Below are 13,423 nucleotides of genomic sequence, written 5' to 3' on the forward strand. Positions count from 1 at the left end.
CCTAACCGTTGTCAAGTTTTTCGTAGGTATCGTGGCTAAAGATAGTTTTGAGGAGGGATTTGAAGGTGGATAATAAGGTGGAATGCTTCATGGCTTTTCTTCTTTTTGTTTTCTTTTGGCCTGCCATTGATGAAAGATGGGAGAAATGGTAGTGTTGGCAAACGAATTGAGGATGATTGTATTTAGAACTGCTGCTTAGTAGAGGGGGTGAACTAATTGCAATTTGTATCTGTTTTTTTTGTGCTCAGAGCCTGCATATGACTGTTTTTAAATCTAAATTAATATAAAATAAATACAGTTTGCAAAAAGTGATGCTGTGGTCTGACCAAATAGTTATGCCCTAGAAAGGATGGAATATTCTGTTCTAAATAATATATACACACACAAAGGCAAACTGAAAACGTGCTTTCTACCATTATAGTGCCATCTCTTTAAATTTTGGTGGTAAGATCTTTATGTTCAAACCAAAAAGTAGAACCTCATCAATTAAGCTGCCAAGACAAATATGCAAGGGAACCAACAACTACTGTTAAACTTACCAGACTGCACTACAACCATGTTTTGCTAGTTGTGAGTACTCTTAAGCTTGCTGAGATGCAAAAATTTGGACTGGAGACATGCTAATTTTACTTAACAGTTGAACTCTGGGAGGAAAGGAGGGAACATAATTTCTTGTAGTGTGAGTTTGCACATTGTATGAGCTTTCAAAACTTTGAGATGACTGTTAAGTAAAGAGAGCTACTGTATCAGTACCAGATGGAAAATGGCCGGAGAAATAGCTTCTGTCTAAAAGGGGGAGGAGGATTTAGTTTTAGGATCTTCTCCATTCCACACACAGCTCCTGCGTCTGGCATCCTCCTGTACTTTGCTTCCTGTAGAGGGACATGTGAAGGCCAATTTAGGAATTGGATCCGTAACAGGACACAATTCCCCCTCATTGATCTCATGACAGATCACAAAGAAAAACATCAGGCTTCCAACAGGAGCTTTTTTTGTCACACCCTTTATCAGATCCATGTCATGGCACAGTATCTGGTAGCTGCAATCAAGAAGACTCTCTTTTGAATGTTACTGCTCAGATTGTCCAGTATCAATGGCAGAAGCATCACTGCTAAACCAGCACTGCTTTTTTCAGAGGCTATAATGGTTTTGTGAAGTAGGATAACGTCTTTTTGGTAATAGCTTGAGACCATTTAATTCATTTTAATACAGGACACTTGGTCGTCCGGTTAACTCTGTGCCATAAACAAATGGTTCAAGTCCCAAATAAAATGTTCAATGTATACCTAATGCTGAAATTATAATGCAAATAATTGGAAAATACCAGAAACTCCGATAATTTGTCATTTGGCTAAAATATTTCACCTGCAGTTCTTTCTGTTTTCATCTGGATGTTGGTCAGTAGAAAGTGAGAGCTTCCATAATACCGTTTCTATGTGATATTGTCCATTTGCTGGCCAATATTCTCTTTCAGTTATACAAATAGATTCTACTATCAAAGGCTGTTTGAGAACTATTGCTGAACGTATAATTGTGGTGTTTGCCTTCCCAGTTACTGCACAGTTGACGTTGTTTTATTTCTTTAGTATGTGGTATTTATATGTAAATATTATGGAACTTTTTATATCTGTCAGTGATTCAGATCCTGCCAAAAGTGGTAATGAGTGGAAAAAACAGTATCATCTGTCGATTGTTTGAAGTACAATGTGATATGAGTTGGCTAGTGCTGTCAGTTAAAAGCCAAGTAGATAGGTGTCTTTGTCAACAAGGGAATCTACTGTTGTAATCTCAGGAAAGAGATTGCTGAGAAGCTGAACTACCTGTACACCTCACTCACCTGGCACAAGTGGTCCTTTCAGTCCACAGTGGAGACATTTTGGCAAGGAAGCATGTAGAGGCTTACTTAATTGCTGCCTGTGCTGTTCCTGTTCTGCACTAAGAAAAGGAGTACTTGTGGCACCTTAGAGACTAACAAATTTATTAGAGCATAAGCTTTCGTGAGCTACAGCTCACTTCATCGGATGCATTTGGTGGAAAAAACAGAGGAGAGATTTATATACACACACACAGAGAACATGAAACAATGGGTTTATCATACACACTGTAAGGAGAGTGATCACTTAAGATAAGCCATCACCAACAGCAGGGGGGGGAAAGGAGGAAAACCTTTCATGGTGACAAGCAGGTAGGCTAATTCCAGCAGTTAACAAGAATATCAGAGGAACAGTGGGGGGTGGGGTGGGAGGGAGAAATACCATGGGGAAATAGTTTTACTTTGTGTAATGACTCATCCATTCCCAGTCTCTATTCAAGCCTAAGTTAATTGTATCCAGTTTGCAAATTAATTCCAATTCAGCAGTCTCTCGTTGGAGTCTGTTTTTGAAGCTTTTTTGCTGAAGGATAGCCACTCTTAGGTCTGTGATCGAGTGACCAGAGAGATTGAAGTGTTCTCCAACTGGTTTTTGAATGTTATAATTCTTGACGTCTGATTTGTGTCCATTCATTCTTTTACGTAGAGACTGTCCAGTTTGGCCAATGTACAATGTTCTGCACTAAATAACAGTGCTGGAAAATCAAATCTATCTCAAGTATTAGATTCACTTTAAAAATATTAATGTTTAATAGGAAATCAGAAACAAAGTTGTTCCTTTTTCCATTTCACATTGAACTCTTGGAATAATACTGCACAAAAGGATACAATTTTAGGCCTTGATTCTGCAAAGACTTACGCTCGTGCTTAGTTTTACCCATGTGAGTAGTCCGATGTACTTCAGTAGCACTGCTCAGAATGTATATGATTAAGTATGTGTGGAGGTCTTTGCAAAATCTGGGCCCTAGATAGCAAATTGCTGATTTTATAGGGAGTGCTGTGTACCACCTCCCAGTAGTATTCATAATGATGAAACCAAGCTGTAGAGGTGAAGCCACCTACCAAATTAAATTGTCATTTTTCAGGTGCTCAGACCCCTCAGTAGAGTTTGATTAGTTGATTATGGACTGTCCTTACAGTCGAAGATTGAAAGGAAAATGGCTTACAGTGCATTTCAAACACACTAAGTTGTGAATCTACAGTATGCATCAGTCCTCTGGGGCCTGATCTAAAGTCCACTGAGGTTAATAGAAAGACTCCCTAATGACTTCAGTCATCTTGGGATCAGGTCTTTGTCACATTGTCAAAGTCTAACTCTTCATGAAAATATTTTTGGAGCTGTTGTTGGTAAGGGGAAAACAAGGAAATGTCATTGGCAGTTCTACAACATTCTAAATTACCAGGGGCAAAAAGTCCATTTGTAATCCCCCCAATCTTTCATGAAGTATGCATTTTGGTGTAGTACAGGACTCTGTGCTGTAATTAGTGCCTTCTATCTATTGATGTGCATGGATTAAAGTAGTAAATGGATCTAAGAATACATTTTATATAAACTTTGAATTCTCATCTGCAATAGGGCTGTGTGTGTGTGTGTGTGTGTGTGTGTGTATTTTAATGCATCTGCATACACAATCTGTATGTTCATATGAGTGTGTTTATAGTAACCTGCTTTGAATTAGTACCGGCATTTGGAATTTTCTGACATTTAATATTCATGCAAAATGCAGACATAAAAATAAAACACAAATACATGCAAAATGCATTAGTGGTGAATGTCGGGAAATCCCAGCTGCCACTTCTACGACTAATTTTCCTCCAGTTTTCAATGTAAGGTCTTTTAATATTTTTTCAAGAACTAAATAGGGGAAAAAAGCAGTTATTATGCTGTTTTCTTGAGAAAAGAAATTAAGAGGGCAATAAGACAAATTTTAATATTCTGTCTTTATTTTGTGTTTATTTACAACACAAGTTTTACGGATCTTTTACTTGGTGGTTCTTAATTATTTATTTCTCATTTGAATCTTCTGTCTATATTGCTTATAAATGTCAATATTACCATGAAATTTGCTGCTCTTAGATCTTTGTCATTCATTTCCATTTAACATTGTTTAAAATAACCACGGTTAGTTTATATACGCTGTGCTTTTAAATTAATGAACTTCTAGATTATAATTTTTTTTCTTGTAACACACCAAGTGGTAGTGATTTTTCACCAACATGCAAACTGAAAACCTATTAATCTATCTACATAAAATAATTTTGTAATTCCACATCTTAATTTTTTAACATTCTCTCTTCCTTACTTCGGGTAACAGAGAAAAGCTGTGGCTTTGAAATGCTACAGTTTTGTCATTTAATAATTTTTAGACAACTCACAGCAGGCCCAATTTTGCTACACTTAGTAGAGGACTGTGACAAAGTTCCTGCTCTACTTTGGTGGGTCTTGCGCTTACTGGCAGATTTGCTCGCCTTGGAGCTTCACAGCAGCCTTCAGCTTGGCCGTTTTTCTGAATTCACAGTCCAGGTCGATGACTCCTGTGTCTGACCAGGAGTTGGGAGGTTTGGGGGGAACCTGGGCCTGCCCTCTACTCTGGGTTCCAGCCCAAGGCCCTGTGGAATGCAGCTGTCTAGAGTGCCTCCTGGAACAGCTGTGTGACAGCTACAACTCCCTGGGCTACTTCCCCATGGCGGCCTCCCAACACCTTCTTTATCCTCACCATAGGACCTTCCTCCTGGTGTCTGATAATGCTTGTACACCTCAGTCCTCCAACAGTCCACATTCTCACTCTCAGCACCTAGTGCTTTTTGCTCTCTGCTCCTCATATGCACACCACAAACTGAAATGAGCTCCTTTTTAAAACCCAGGTGCCCTGATTAGCCTGCCTTAATTGATTCTAGCAGCTTCTTGATTGGCTGCAGGTGTTGTAATCAGCCTGTCTTAATTGTCTCCAGAAGGTCCCTGATTCTGGAACCTTCCCTGTTACCTTACCCAGGGAAAAGGGACCTACTTAGCCTAATATATCTGCCTTCTGTTACTCTCCTATAGCCATCTGGCCTGACTCTGTCACAGTACCAACTTACTCAGTGAGTTACCCTATTGACTAATTGCAGTGTAAGGTACTTCTCAACATAAATAAGGGGGAAAAGTAAGGCCGTATGTGAGGTAGAAAAATAAAATCTCAACGAATAACACATGTAGGGTCTGGTATTTTTGTGAGCACTGAATAACAATTTTATTCTTGCATGTCTAGCAAGTAAAAACTCTCAGTAAGAATTAGTCCAATAGATGTTAATCTTCAGTGCTTTTTTAGTTTAGCTGTTCAATATAATATTTTCCTTTGTACTAGAAAATGGCAACTTTTAAAAGTACTTTAATGGCAAAGTGCCATTATTCATATAACACACATGCCTTAAATTGCATTGTAATCAAGTCCTCTTCGCAAAAAGAAAAGGAGTACTTGTGGCACCTTAGAGACTAACAAATTTATTAGAGCATAAGCTTTCGTGAGCTACAGCTCACTTCATCGGAGCTGTAGCTCATGAAAGCTTATGCTCTAATAAATTTGTTAGTCTCTAAGGTGCCACAAGTACTCCTTTTCTTTTTGCGAATACAGACTAACACGGCTGCTACTCTAAGTCCTCTTCTGTTACTGTAAAATAGGTATGAATCACAAGCATTGTGTGTGTGTGTATGTATATGTATATATAATATAAATAATAAAAGCAGGTTACTTCCAGGTTACTTTTTGTTGACTTCTATACATTTCTGTGCTCCAATGGCATGGGAAAAGTTAGTTGTGGTGCTCTTTTATAGGAGGTTTTCCTTTTACTGTCTATGTAGTTGTTTGTTTTTTGAATTTGAAAATGGAAGCCCTTTATATCCTTCATCATTTCCCCATTGTTAATGTATGCATGCTCTCTAGTGCTATATAAAATTGCCTTTCCCTCTGTCCTTGAAAATTATCATATTTGTTTTAAAAGACTAAAATATTAGAGGTTAATACTCTTCAGAGTGTTTGGTTACTGTATTAAGTGTACAGTATAAAACAATTAATATGAATAACTGGAAGGATGTGTGGGTCGGTTTTTTTCCCTTTAATTAGTTTAAACCCAGAAAGCACATGGAGCTTCCTAGTTATGCAGAGATAGTGCACTGAAAATTAGTACATAGTAAACGAAATTATTATTAGTTATTAATGAATTAATTTATTATTACTGATGTTAACTGTCCCTACTTTCTTGGCTTAAAAAAAGAACTTCTCCTCTCTAGCGAAGAGTTACTGGCTCCTATGCAGAGACACTTCATTGAGGCAGCAGTATGTTACCATGATCACAATTGACTGTTTGTACCAAATAGGCTTCTAGGTTCTGGCAAAATCAAAGGCTGTTCCCAAAAATATCTTATTTATGGCCTCTAGCAAACTTGTGTTGCAGGCTTTTTGTGATGATTACTGCAGCAATGTCTTTTCTGACTTGACTGTGGAACACTTCAGCAGCTGCTTCTCAGGAAAAACAAATAGATTTCACCATCAGACAATCAGGGAACTGGAGAAAATAGGGAATAGTTCATTCCTCTTGCAAATGTAATGATGATTGCTGTTTCATGAAATTGTCAGACTGTTTACATTACGTCCCATAGTGAGTGGTACCCAGTTTACTTCCTTCCACTTTAAGTTGTCCGGAATGGCATTTTTGATGTCACTTGTCTGCAGAAAGTGATACATCAGTGATATTTGTTTGTTCATATCTACAGATTGTTATGATTAAGCTGGACAAAAAGCCATTCATGAATTTTGTTTGAATTGGCATTGTTTTAGAGGTAGATCCTATGAACTTCTAGGTACAAATTCAGCTAGGTGCAACTCTGTTGCCTTTAGTGGAGTTAAACATATTTTCCTTATGGTGAAATTTAGCCTCATTTAATGTATATGAGAGTCATAGACACTGGCTGAAGAATTGCATAAGCTTCTTAGAATAAGAATTCACACTGGCTCACTCTATTTCAACTTTCAAGTGAATTATTTGAGTGACAGGTTCATAAAGGTCACTCATTGAATGATCAGAAAATGAATACATTTGGCGGATAATATAGATATTCCACTTAGCTTTACACATGTAATAACCAATCAGGTGATCTGACTTAGGAGCATTATTGTACTATAAAATAAAATACACGTGTCCCACTTATTTCATTCTCTCTGTTTTGCTGATTAGTATAAATTTAATTTCATGTTTTTCAGTCCAGTTAGTTAAAACATGAAATGTCTGTCTAGAATTTTGGCGGATTGCAATAAAAGTATTGTAAGTTTGCACTATGTATGATTTATTACTTTTTATTTATTTTTTACTAGTTTCGTGGTATTACCCTAAAACCATGTGGTTCATTTCTGCCTAGCCATATCCCCCTCCCCTCATATCATTACACTTGTTTATGCAGAAAAACAATAGAGAAAAAAATTCCCAGTTTACCTGTTTTAATGTTCTGTTTAAATAACTTGAAAGGAATATGGGCTATTTAGGACCCAGTAGCATCCAAATAAAAATACTAGTTTGTTTCATACTAGACCTTTCTTCTGAGATCTTTCTGAGCCTTCCATGAAGATCTTTGAAACTGGCTTTGCTAGAGCTAAAAGACAGAAGTCACAGAAGAAACTTGGAAGAACCTTTTCCCCCTTCTTTTTCTTGCTCACAGCATTTTACAAACTAGATTTTTCACTAGGTAATGTGACTGTGAAAGAAGTTGGGTCTCGCAACTTCCTGTGTGACTGACTGCATCTCATGAGATTGGCATTGCAAACCACTGTTCCCCCTTTCCTCCTCCTCCCCTTCCTCCCTGTGAGCAAGTCTCAGGTGGGCAGGCAGAAAAGAGTGAGAAGCAGTCAGGGACATGGCTTCACCCTTTTCCTCACAATGCACTGGCTAGTGGAGCTAGCTGGGTATGGGGGCAGGTAAGATGCACCCCTTTCTTGGTTGCTGTAAATTACTTCCCTCCCTCCACCCTTGGAAGTATCTTGCTGGTGTTCCTGCGATGGTGGCACTAGGCCTGAACCTCTGTTTAGCTCTAACTCTTAGAAATTAGAGATGGAAAAGCTCGATCACATTCTCTAGTTTCTTCCTATCTTAGTGCAGAATTGTAAATCCCTGAAGTAGGAGCTTTGTCTTTCTTTGTTCTTTCTAGAACAACATGTAGTGTCAGTACTCACCAAATAATACAGTATGTTTTCTAGTGCTTTCTTTATATTTAAGTTTGCTCTAGTGGCAGAGCTTCCACTTCTTTGGGGGTAAGAATATGAAAGAGTGAATTTGAAGTACTGTAGGAGTCTTGACATCATCGTTGTGTAGTGTACCTCTTACATGGATGTGACTGTATTCAGCATGGCTTTGGACATATATTTATAAAAGTAGATTCCATGAATGTGTCATCAAATTACAAATCCAGGAGTCTGTGCTGTATGTTTTTCTTTATTTAAAAATATGTATTTAAATATATTCCAGTTGATTTAATGCTTGTGAAAGGGAGGGAATGATACACTATCTATACATAGGTCAGGCAAGGTCTGTACAAGTTTTACCCACAAAATTCTCCCAAATGCACTTCGGGTCTGATGAGAAATTCACCTTATATTTCTGGACTTCTTTTGAGCAACAGCTGCCAGTCATGTCAAGTCTGTTGTAATTTTATGATGTGGGCAGATGCCTACCAAAGATTAGGATAAAATCACCAAAATAATGTTACATGTTACTTAGTTCCCTGTTTATTTGAACCCAAGTACCTAGATCTGAAAGACAGGGTCTGATCCTGCATTCATTGATATCCATAAGAACACTCCCATGGACTGCAGTGACTACAGGATCGATTCTGATAGAACTAAGCCACCAACCACCTTGTCCTCGAGGTAACTTTTGACACAAAAGTTGTACTTTTTATTCTTTAGTTCCATTTTTAATCTTTTTTAATTTAAGTAAGTTAAATATCAGTATGTGGTAAAAGATTCACATCACATAGCATTGTTTATAACAGAACTCTGGAGGCTGCCCAGAGAACAGATGTGTAAAAACATAACTTTAATATTACTTTTTATATTTATCAGAAAAGAGATTATGCTATTAAGGGGGGAAATTTTTTGAAGTCTACTGGCTTCCGTAGGTTTGGGATATTCCATATATTTTAGATTGTATTGGTGCCAGGACTGTCCTTTTCTCTATGTTTGTAAAGTACCTAGCAGAATGGGGCCCTGTCCTGGTTGGCCTCTAGGCCAGAGGTGGGCAAACTTCGCCCCATGGACCCCATCCGGCCCACGGCACCCTCCTACCTAGCCCCTGAGCTACTGGCCCTGGGAGGCTTGCCCTCGGCCTCTCCCCTGCTGTTTTCCCTCCGCAGCCTCAGCTCACTGCACTGCCGGTGCAATGCTCTGGGTGGCGGGGCGGCGAGCTCCTGGGGCAGTGCAGCTGCAGAGCCCGGCCTGATCTGGTGCTCTGTGCTGTGCGGTGGCGTGGCTGGCTCCAGCAAGGCGGCACAGCTGTAGCGCCGCCAGCCACCAGTGCTCCAGGCAGCGCAGTAAGAGGGCAGGGAGCGGGGCGGTTGGATATAGGGCAGGAGGTGTAGGGATGTGGATGGGGGGCACTCAGAGGCGGGGAACGGGGGTTTAATGAGGGCAGGTATCCTGGGGGGGGCAGTTACGAAGGAGGGGAGGTTGGATGGGGTGGTGGGGAGCAGTCAGGGGCAGGGGTTCTGGGGGCAGTCAGGGGATAGAGAGAAGGGGTGGTTGGATGGGGCAGGGGTCCTGGCGGGGGCCATCAGGAATGAGAGGAGGAGTTGAATGGGGCAGGGGGGGCAGTCAGGGGCAGGGGTCCCAGGGGCGGTCAGGGGACAGGGCAAATGGGTGGTTGGATGGGGCAGGGGTCCTGGGGGGGCAGTCAGGAGTGAGAGGAGGGGTTGGATGGGGCAGTTAGGGGAAAGGGAGCGGGAGGTGGAGCCCAGGCCACGGCCCCCTCCCCTAAATGGCCCTCCATACAATTTCGAAAACCCGATGTGACCCTCAGGCCAAAAAGTTTGCCCGCTCCTGCTCTAGGCACAAGTGCTGGATACATTTAATGAGGAGTTGCCTTGTTTATAATTTGCATAAAAGATATAATTTTTTATTATGATGAGGACCTGAACACTTTCCAGGACTTGAAAGTGCATTCAGTGAATGGAATATTAGTGGAAGCCTTCCATTCCAAAGTGATTGCTACTCTAGCAATGAGAAATAGCTCAGTGGAGAGAGGCCAACAAGGATCAGTATTCACAATACTTTATATCCGTTATCACAACCAAAACTGCTAATCCTGGGTAAGATTAACTGGTGCTTCAAAGATACAAGAACAGTGAAGTGAAATATGCTTCCAGAAGCATTTAGCAACTGGACAATGGTACCACATTATCAAAGTTTCCCACTGTAAATTCTGTGCCCCCCATCTCAGTTCCTTTACTACAGTCCTTGTTAAATGAGTGTCTTCTCCCCGAGTCACTCTTCAGATGTAAAAAAAATTTCTCTGAGAAAGGTGGTCCATAGGTATTCTCAAAGATTCTTTTGTTTTTACCCTACAGGTTAAAGGATGGGTAATAGCTCTTTACCCGTATCTAAGTTGTTTGGGACATAAAGAATTTAAAGGTTAATCTATCTGGTCAAAGTCCACAGGGAAAACACTACAGGAGCTAAAACTGGCTCAGAGTTTACTCTGGGGTGAAGAGGGATATTTGTTGTCTCAAACTAAAGGTAAATACCTAATAGTAAGCATAAAACCATTGCATGCAGCTAATGCTAGAAAGCTGCCATACTAACTTACTTTAGGGTTTTTTCCCCGCTCCTTCTTTGTAAAATGCCACCATGTTCAGTTACTTTTCAGTTCTTCTCTCAGAGTTAATCAGAGGCTGAACTTCCAAAGTGATATGGAAAATTAAATTAGTGATGAAGGTCTGTTGCTCTTCCTTCTGGGCCTCACCAGCAGGGTTATCCTCACCATCTTCTTGTTTGTTATAGAAGATGGTAATAATACTTTCCTGGTTTGGGGGGATTTTCTGACAATTATTCACTTGTATTGGCCAACCAAGTGGCCTTTTTTCCCCCTTTACCTTTTTCCTGAAATTTCAAGGGGAGGGAAGCTGCTGCATTTGCTGTCCAAAATTTCCTTGATGCTGTGGCTCTTTTTGAATACCAAAAAATATGTATCAAATAGTCTGATTTGATTTTATTTCCATTAAATTGGTGGTGTTTTGGTTACCTTTGCAAGATAACCAAAAGATTCCAAACTTTTTTGAAAAAAGGAAAGGAGGATTTGTGGCACCTTAGAGACTAACAAATTTATTTGAGCATAAGCATTCTGAATGCATCCAATGAAGTGAGCTGTAGCTCACGAAAGCTTATGCTCAAATAAATTTGTTAAAAGAAAAGGAGTACTTGTGGCACCTTAGAGACTAACAAATTTATTAGAGCATAAGCTTTCGTGAGCTACAGCTCACTTCATCGGATGCATTTGGTGGAAAAAACAGAGGAGAGATTGGTGTTTTTTCCACCAAATGCATCCGATGAAGTGAGCTGTAGCTCACGAAAGCTTATGCTCTAATAAATTTGTTAGTCTCTAAGGTGCCACAAGTACTCCTTTTCTTTTTGTGAATACAGACTAACACGGCTGCTACTCTGAAACTTTTTTGAGTACATGCACTAGCGGTTTCTTCTTTTGAAATGCAATGGCCAGTTTTATTTTTTTTTGTATGCAACTTTTGGAGTACTTGTTGTTTTTTCCTGCTTACCCACATTTTGTTCTTGGCTTCAGAGAAGCATGTCATGTAGGCATATAGCAGAAGACCAATTACAATTTCTTTCTTTGGAAAATGCTTGTTTTGCAACTACTGGGAAGAAATTAGTAACATCAATCTAGCATCCTACCTAGTTACTACCCAATCTAATCTTTATTTTGAAGGGAGGTTACTAAGGTCAGGTTTTGTTTGTCCTCTGTTTTTCGTAACCTTTCTAATGCTGCAGAAGTTTTAGTCTGTCACTGAGAGGAAGAAGTTTCAATTAGAGAGGGGGAGATGACATTTATATGACGCACATGTATGCTGTGGGCAGATTTCCGAAGTGTTTGTCTGCAGATTGGTGGACACAAAGGCTATAATAAGTTTATTTTTTTAAGATAAAAAATGACGGGAAGATGTCAGAATGATACTGCTGACTGACAGTTTAACTTCTATTTGTTAAGGATTGTAATCTTGGTTTTGTTTTTCAAAATTGTTTCTGAATCAAATTAGGCAGTTTTCATGTTCCAGCAGGGTTAAAATGCAACTAATTTCTGGCTCAAAAACAAGAATATATAGTATTATAGCTGTAACTTTAATTTATCAAGCAATGCAGGATATAGAAAGGGAAAGGCTTATTGTTCACATTGTCCAGAAATGGATCTTTTGTTGTAATTGATTTTAGTAAAATCGGGACTTGTCTACCTGGTGGGGTAATGTGCATTAATTGGTCTATATAAACTCTGCAGGTGCACTTTAATATAGTGCTGTGTGAAATATTGCTATGTTAAAGCACACTAGGTAACCTTTAGCACGGACCAGCAAGTTCTGCACAGACCAAGGCATGTGCAACATGCTGATTCTTTTTAGAAATGAGACCCCAGTAGAGCGCATTATCCCATTTTGGAGACAAGCCCTCAGTAACACATTTTTCAGGATTTTCCCAGACTGTTCTTGGGTTTTTAAACACTAAGAAACGTCTTAGGCACTTCACAGAAATAAGTAAATATCTGTGGCCTAAAAAGCTTACACTGCAAGGCCCTATCTTTCATAGAGTAATTTTACTCGTGACTAGTCCCGTAAGGGACGTTTCTAAGGTTAAAAATGGTTAAAATATGTGAGAACATAAAGAACTACAAGAAACATCAAAAGCCAGTGAAAAATATTCAAAAATAGATAATTTTTAATACTTCCGACTTTTAACCACATCAGTGGAAACACTTAAAACATAAAACAAAAATCACATCTAGAACCCTTTAGAAAGTGGTATGTGTTAGAAGGAAATATTTGGCTTCTCTCATCAAATCATGGGAATAGGTCCCCACTTTAACTATACTTTTCAACACAACTTTAACTCTGGTGCTGGGACCAGCCCCTTCATAACTGAAACTCTAAATTGCATGTGAAGAAAAACTCGAACATTTATCTCGCATCATGGTATGATTTATTATATTGTGATTAAATGTAACTTGGTAATCTAAACCAAGCTGTTGCCGTAAACTGCCTGTTTTATTTGGCTGTTAGACTGTTGTTGCTGGCCCAGTCTCAGTGAACTAGTCATTTTTATACATCCTGTTTGCTTACCTTCAGAATGAACATCTTTTAAAAAATCCTCTTTACTGAAGATTTAGCTCAGCTAGCATGAGTTAGCCTACAAAATATATTGGATGGAAGATGAGTCTTTGATTCCTTTATCCTTCAGATTCTTAGATTTATTTTTTTAAAAGACTGAGCTATCCTCTGATTTGTGATTATCATCAACTATTTTCCAGATA

General features: G+C 39.2%; 1 protein-coding gene across 16 annotated transcripts in view; it reads left to right on the forward strand.

Annotated features, from left to right (window-relative positions):
* The window catches only part of CTBP1 (C-terminal binding protein 1), a 416,082-nt gene that overhangs the window by 334,412 nt on the left and 68,247 nt on the right, over positions 1–13,423 (forward strand). Inside the window, exons 2-3 of one of the 16 annotated variants that reach the window (XM_038399426.2) lie at positions 8,641–8,766; positions 10,461–10,629. The exons of 14 other annotated variants lie outside the window; for them this stretch is intronic. The gene's annotated coding sequence lies outside the window, so the exon portion shown is untranslated. The remainder of the gene's footprint in view (positions 1–8,640; positions 8,767–10,460; positions 10,630–13,423) is intronic. One more of the 16 variants, XM_043512678.1, reaches the window with a different exon arrangement.

The sequence above is a fragment of the Dermochelys coriacea genome, chromosome 4, assembly GCF_009764565.3.
Source record: "Dermochelys coriacea isolate rDerCor1 chromosome 4, rDerCor1.pri.v4, whole genome shotgun sequence".
NCBI lineage: Eukaryota > Metazoa > Chordata > Testudines > Dermochelyidae > Dermochelys > Dermochelys coriacea.